This window comes from Eulemur rufifrons, chromosome 10, assembly GCF_041146395.1.
Source record: "Eulemur rufifrons isolate Redbay chromosome 10, OSU_ERuf_1, whole genome shotgun sequence".
Classification (NCBI taxonomy): Eukaryota; Metazoa; Chordata; class Mammalia; order Primates; family Lemuridae; genus Eulemur; species Eulemur rufifrons.
The window spans coordinates 30181077-30189058 of NC_090992.1; positions in this window are offsets into that span (position 1 = coordinate 30181077).

Here is a 7982-nt window from a genome sequence, read left to right on the forward strand (position 1 = left end):
AATTATCCAGCCAAAAAGTCTATAGTACTGAGGCTGAGAAACTCTGGTCTAGTCACTAAGGGAGAATCCCCAGCCTCCTGCTGGTCTTTATCTCCACTGCCAACCAAAATCTGCAAATCCGCAGGGGCGCAGTGGCTCGTGCCTGTAATCCTAGCAGTCTGGGAAGCCGAGACCTGCCTGAGCAAGAGCGAAACCCCAAAACCCAGTCTCTACCAAAAATAAATAAATAAATCTTTGGACAAGTCTTAAAGAATAAAAGAAATACAAAAAAGAAAAAATAAATAAATAACTCTGCAAATCCCTCCAATACACTACCTCACCCTTCTCTTTCTGTGCCAGTTCTCAAAGCATTGGGAATCAGGGTGGGAAGAAGGAGATAGGCAAGACCCCAGAAAATACAGTTTGGTGGTGGGGAGGAGTGGGTGATGGAAAATACTAGGTATGGAACGATCCTAAGAATATCTGATCAGTTTTTCCCAAACAGCTAATGATTTTTGAACAGTGATTAAAAATAAGTATCTAGGCCAAGCGAGGTGGCTCACACCTGTAATCCTAGCACTCTGGGAGGCCGAGGCGGGAGGATCGCTCGACGTCAGGAGTTCGAGACCAGCCTGAGCAAGAGTGAGACCCCCGTCTCTACTAAAAAAATAGAAAGAAATTATCCGGACAAGTAAAAATCTATATAGAAAAAATTAACTAGGCATGGTGGCACATGCCTATAGTCCCAGCTACTTGGGAGGCTGAGGCAGAAGGATTGCTTGAGCCCAGGAGTTGGAGGTTGCTGTGAGCTAGGCTGACGCCATGGCACTCTAGCCCGGGCAACAGAGCAAGACTCTGTCTCAAAAAAAAATAATAATAATAAGAATCTATCTTTAATGTTAAACTCTTTGTGAACAAAGACCTAGCATTGTCTGTAGCAGAAAGAGATGGGAAACAACCCGAATGTCTGGCTATATGGGACTAGTTAGACACAATACTACAATACAGTACACTTACAGCAAACTGTCCTGCAATCATACAGAAAATGAAGTAGATCTACTTGTACAGTTATAGAGAAATCTCATAAGAGATATCAATAAATGAAAGGGAAGTACAGAATAATGGGGAAAGTACACCTGTGTTTGTGTAAAAAAGAGGGAGAATGGCATGGGCTGATTAAGATATATGCATTGCTGTAGTTATACTGTGCACATTTATTCTTTTTTTAACTTTTTTTATTTTTTGCTGTACATGTTATGTCTGGAAGGAGTCACAGGAAACTGTTAATGATTGCTAATAGGAAGGTGAACTTTGGCCAGGAGAGGAAAAAGGCTTAGTTTTCATTCTGTATCCTTTGGTACTGTATGATTTTTTTAAACATGTGCCTATGTTATTCTTTTTTTAAGTTAATGTTATAGATTTTAATAGTGATATGAAGAACTACAATATAGAAATTTTGATCTTTAAAACAAACAAAAGGGATGTAATATTACATTAACCCTTTATAGGTAGGTATATGAGGGATTTTGAAAAGGAGGCATCAGAGTTTTAATCTACCTCTCCCTGGACTGCTAACTTCTTTTACTTTTGCTCCCTACCATACAAAGATCATACAATTCCTCCCTCCTTTGGCATTGACTATCTGCAAACACAGCACTTCCTCAAACTCTGTGGAGCACTGACCATAAGCCAAGCACCTTGGCAATATTCTTTACAAGGGTGGTCCCATTTAATGCTCACAATAACCCTATTTCCTATTTCCCAAGTACAGAAACAGGCTCAGAAAGGTTAAGCAACTTGCCCAAGATCTCACAGCTAGGCCTAGAAACCAGGACTCTAACTTTAAGTCCGTGTTCTTTTACTGATTCATCAGGGAAGGAGGATATAGCCCAAAGTACAGAAAAGAGGCATAGTCTCCCCAGAAACCTCTGAAAGGCTAGGACTTTTTTTCATTCCCTCAGGCATGACACCAGATAATACTGCACAGACAGATTTCAAAGTGGTTTGAGAGTTCTGGAGTCCCTGGCAAATTCTGTTAGTCTGCAGCCAAAGCTCTTTGCAAGAGACTCTTTGGCAGCACACTCTGGTACTACACACAGACCTGGGAGTCCTCACTTTCTGGGGCTTAGAGGAGGGACAAAACTTCAAGTCCAAATAACATAGCATGTACCAAGCATCTATTATGCGCCAGGCACAGCACTAGGCAAAGTTTTTCAGTTCATCCTCACAAAAACTATATGAAGTATTAACTCAGTTTTACAGATGTAGAAACTATGGCTCAGAAAGGTTAAATGACTGCCCGAAGATTAGAGTATGAAAGTGGCAGAGCTGAGCTTCACAGTCAAGTTTGTATTACTTGAAACTCAAAGCCCAGTAAGGAAGAAAACAAGAATAAAATATATAAACAATAGCTCTTTAGGCCAGGCGCGGTGGTTCATGCCTGTAATCCCCGCACTTTGGAGGCTGGGGTGGGAGGATCACTTGAGGCTAGGAGTTTGAGACCAGCCTGAGCAAGAGTGAGACCCCATCTCTACTGAAAACAGAAAAATTAGCCAGGCTTGGTGGCACACACCTGTAGTCCTAGCAACTGGGGACATTGAGGCAGGAGGATCACTGCAGCCCAGGAATTTGAGATTGCAACGAGCTGTGATGACTCCACTGCACTCTAGCCCAGAAGACAAAGCAAGACCTTGTCAAAAAAGAAGAAAAACAAAAACAAAAGAAAGAAAGAAAGAAAGAAAGAAAGAAAGAAAATAAAAAGGAAGGAAGGAGGGAGGGAGGGAGGGGAGGAAGAAAGAAAATAGTTCCCTAATTTTCAAACAGCTCAATTCAACAGCTAGGGAAACCAAGGCAAAAAGAATTTAAATAATTCTTCAGTCATCAAATTGTGAAAAATGATACTTTGCTAATATCAAATGTCAGCAAGGGTGTGGAAAAATAATTATTCTCATATACTGCTAGTACAAAATATAAATTGGCATGGCCTTTCTGAAGACAATTTGAAAGCATCTAGCCAGGTGTGGTGGCTTATGCCTATAATCTCAGCAGCTTGGGAGGCTCAAGCAGGAGGATCTCTTGAGGCCAGGAGTTTGAGACAAGCCTGGGCAACATAGCAAGACCTTTTTTCAATATTATAGACAATGCTATAGTGAACATCTTTGCTTTCTGTATACATGTGGGAGTGTTTCTTCAGAGTAGATACAAAAAAGTAGAATTTCTGCATCATAGGGTGTGTGGATTTTAAATTTTACTATATGCTTGCTTGCTTGCTTTATTTCTTTCTTTCTTTCTTCATTCTTTTTTGGAGACAGAGTCTCCCTCTGCTGCCCAGGCTAGAGTGCCATGGCATCAGCCTAGCTCACTGCAGCCTTGAACTCCTAGGCTCAAGCTATCCTCCTGCCTCAGCCTCCCAAGTAGCTGGGACCACAGATGTGAGCTACCATACCTGTCTTGGAATTTTTATTTTTTTTAATGCTTTTCTTAGTCTTGGTATAAGGAAGCAACTAATTTTACATGTCAGTCTACAAATAATTTTTAATTGTGGTAAAAATACAGAACATAAAATTCACCATTGTCACCATCTTTAAGCGTAAAATGTAGAATGTAAAATTCAGTGACATTAAATACATTCACAATATTGCACAACCACACTCAGTGTTCTTAAATGCAGTTAACTAATCCAAAAATATTTTGAATACTGTAGGAACTGGATAAAATGTGTTTGTAAGCCAGGTTTGCCAGTTTGCAGCTCTGCAGGACACCACGCTGCCTCTCCCACGCCTGCAGCCCAGGTTCCCTTGGCTTTGTAGCCCCTCTCTTCTCATGCCGTGGCTTGGGAGGGCCCTTTCAGCTCAGAACCCTTGATTCTACTAAAGGTCCCTTGGTGGATAAGCAGTAAGGCAACTAGTGTGTACCTGTGTTATAATACAGGAAACAGGCGGCTACGAAGGCCTTTCTTTGCAAAGAATCTGCTTACATCTGCCAAGGAGTCACCCAGTAGGTGGGTTCTAGAAGTACCAACCACTGTCTGAGAACCTGCTGTCTACACATGACTGCAGTGTACACATTCCCATCCTCACAACAACACTGTCAGCCAGAAAGGGCAGAGTTCCATGGTGCACAGACCCTCAAAGGCCAAGGGAGCTGAGAGGCCGAAGACAGAGGCCAAAAAATCCAATTTCTCAGAAACATTTAATAGGGATTTGCAAACAGAAGTAATGTCTCAGGCAGCTGCGAGATGGTAGATCCCCACACCCGCCCTCCAGAAAGTGTCCTTTATATAGCAAGTTGTTAGGGTAAAACACGCAGCTCTTCAGGCCTCAGACTTTTTTATAAAACTTGTGACCGCTGGGGAGGTTAGATAAGCATCTTTATGAGGGGTTATCGATGCTACAGGCATAGTTTAGAGACCATGCAACAAAACACGTTGGTATGCAGGGGTCAAACATCTGTCGTCACGCTGGTTTCACTTCAAGATGGTGTCACTCTTGCCATGCAACAGGCTGTTTTCCTACAGGCAGGGACTCTATATCCATGTTCCCATGTCCCAGGCCCCCTGGCTTAGTGATGAAATGACTTACTCAATTTACAGGGCTAGTAATGAGACTGCTAGGCAGTCTGGAACTCAGAATTCCTAAACTCTGCCTTTAAAAAATATCTTCCCCTCTGATTCTTTTCTTAATACATATTTATTATAGAAAACATGGCAAAGAAAAGTATAAAAAAGGAAGTAAAAATCACCTATAATATCGGAATGAGTAAGGGTGAGTACACATTGATCTGGGATATGAGAATGTAGTTGATAAAACCTTTTTGGGAGGCAATCTACTATATCTGTATCTATATTAAGAATGAGCAGCAATTCCACATCTAGGAATTTATTCTACATAAAATTATAAGCACAGATGTATGTGTATTGACTGTCATTACATCACTAACAATACTAAAAGATTGGAAGCAACCTGTATGTCCATCAGTGGAGGACTATGAATACATCAACAAGAACTGTGTCTGGGGCAAGTAATAGGAAGTGTGACTAGCAGCAGGTGAAATAAACATGGGTTACATTTCTCACGTAAGTCTAGAGGCCAGGTCTGGCTGGCATTGGTTCCGTGACAACATAGTGTCAGAACTAGCATTTCTGCATCTCTTGGCATTGCCTTCGTGGTTGCAAGAAGGTGCGCTTGCAGTCTAGATATCACATCAGCGCTCTGGGCAGGAAGGGGAAAGGAATGCTATTTGTTCTCTTTGTAAGAAAAGCAAGAGCTGCCCTAGAAGCCTCCTAGCAGACTTCTGCTTTTGCCTCATTAGCCAGAACCATATCATATGGGCACACCTGGCCACAAGTGAGGATGGCAAAGCAAGTATTTAGGGATTCCAGCCTCTACAGTAGCAAGAGCAAAAGGATCGGGAATGGGTGTTGGATTAGCCAACCGATGATTTCTACCACAAGGACTGGTGAAATAAATTATGGTACAATGAATAATAGAACACTGTGCAGCACTAAAAATGAAGGGGACAGATATGTATTATTAAGGAATAATATCTAATATTTTGTAAAGTGAGAAAAGCAGGGTACAAATCTGTATATAATAATAGTATGTCTTTTGTTTAGAAGGAGAGCTCAGGATAGGAGGGAGACCTGCTTTTCACTATGTATCATCTTGTGCTATTTGAAAATTTTAAAACAGTATGTACATTGGGATTCTACCTGTAATCCTGCACCTATCCAAGACAACTTCTAATAACATTGGCTATAGTTCATTTCAGGCTTATTTTTATGTAAATACATGGAATTTGTGTATATATTTATATAGGAACTATAACCCAGTACATTTTCCTCTCCTCTTTGCTAGATCCTCATTTGCCATCTATAATGTTGTCTTCTCATTAAATTCCTCACTCTCTCTCTGCTTAACCTCCATCCTTCTCCAACCCCAACTCTCTAACCCATTCACTCTTCTGCCTTGGGTGGCTTGCACTGTATACTACTGCCTTTGCCTTTGGGAAGGATTTCCTTCTCTCATTCCCACTCCCTCCCACTGCCACAGCAATTTTGCTACGTCCACCCCAAGTGCACAGTTGTTCCCAGTGCTACCAAGATGCTAAGCTGGACCTAAGGTTGTCAGCACCCTCTTTCCCTCCCCGTCCCCACCCAATCCATCTTTCCTACTTTCCTTTGAGCTTTAGGAAATTCCTAACAGGTGGGTAGGAGGTGAAGAGTTAATGGGTGAGTATTTTGCCAGTAGGGGAAGTACCCAGTGCCAGGGAGACCAGCAGAGGGCCTAGTAATTAGATGGAAAGTTCTTTGATGCCTACCATGTGCCAAGCAATGTGCTAGACAGTTTGCATACATTATCATATATATTCCAACAATACTGTGAAGTAGGTTTCTTTGAGGGAACCATGTGTCCTGGTTTGCCTGGAATAGTCATGGTGTTTGCCTGTTGTCCTGCAAAATTATTAACAGCATTGTCTTTCGTTCTCAAAAGGTCTGGATACAAAATTGTATAGTCACCTTAACTGTCTCCATTTTATACATGAGGATATTGAGGCTTAGAGAGATAAATTAATCTGCCCAAGGTCACACAGCTGGTAAATGATAGGGCTGAGATTCAAACTCTGGTCTGTATAGCTCTGCTATGGACTAAATTGTTATCTCTAAAAATTCATATGTTGATGGCCTAATCTTCCAATATGTATTTGGAGACAAAACCTGTGAGGTGATAAAGGCTAAATGAGGTCACAGGAGTGGGGCCCTTATAAGAAGAGCTCTCAGTCTTTATCATGGTAGAATATGGAGAGAAAGTGGCTGTCTGCAAGCCCAGGAAGAGAGCCCTCACCAGCAACCAAAGGGGCTAGCACCTTGATCTTGGACCTCCTATCCTTCAGAACTGTAGAGAATAAATTTCTGTGGTTTAAAGCCACCCAGTCTGTGGTATTTTGTTATCATAGCCTGAGCAGACTGAGACAGGCTCTAACATCCATGCGCCTTCCATTCATCATGCTGGAGGTGGACCTCCATCCTGAGCTAGTATGAGCCAGCCTAGACTTATCTCTTCCATTTATATTCCTTGAACTTAGGCTAAGGGTGGATCCATTATCCTCCTACTTAAACTAAAGTAGGCAGCTTGTTGTCAATCCCCATATCAGTCGGGATCCGATCAGAAACCACACTGTAATTTGAACAAGGAAAGTATAAAGATTATAATGAGATTGTAGTAATGAGGGATTGATTAGCAACAAGAGAACTCTAAAGAATATAAGAATAGCAAATATTAAAAAAGAGGAGGAGGAAGAGAAAGAAAAACAGAATAGCAGATATAAGGAACAGCCACTGTCCATAAAGCTAAGACAGATCAAGGAAGGGCCCTCCCCCAAAACCTGCACCCTGGTCCCCATCCTGAGATCCAGTCTTCAGCTGTGGCCCACTGAACAGCAGAGAAGTGGCTGCGGTGCTGTGCTGGTGGAACTTGCTAGAAATCTACCCTCTAGGCTGGAAAACTTCCCTCTAGGATGCTGGAGAATAGCTGTTCAGAGAAAGGCATCTCACTGGAGGCACTCTGTATAAAACCACCCAACAGGGGTAGGGTATTGGGGGAAGCTGCTGGCTGCTGGGTGCTGCTGTCCCTGTGCACAGCAGAAGCCTGGTGGTGAGAAAGGCATCCTCAGAAGCTGGGCTTGGGGCTACCACACACAGTGCAAGAGCCTGGTGGAGCCAGAAAAGAAAACCTTTCCTCCTTCCATGCCTCTCCAGAGCCTTACTGACAAAGCTTAACATCCTGCCAGTAGGCAAAGGGAAAAATATATATATTCAAAGGGTCTGGATCCATTTTCAGAGCTGGCAAAAAGGGTGAATTGGAGCTGAGAGACAATAAACCAATAACCAGTACATTTCCTCGAAAATGAGATGATAGTTTTCCTCAGCCACCAGATCCTGAAACCAGAGGAGGGAGGAGGCCTAAAAAATGCGACTTGAAATGAAGGGGAGGTGTATCTAGGGT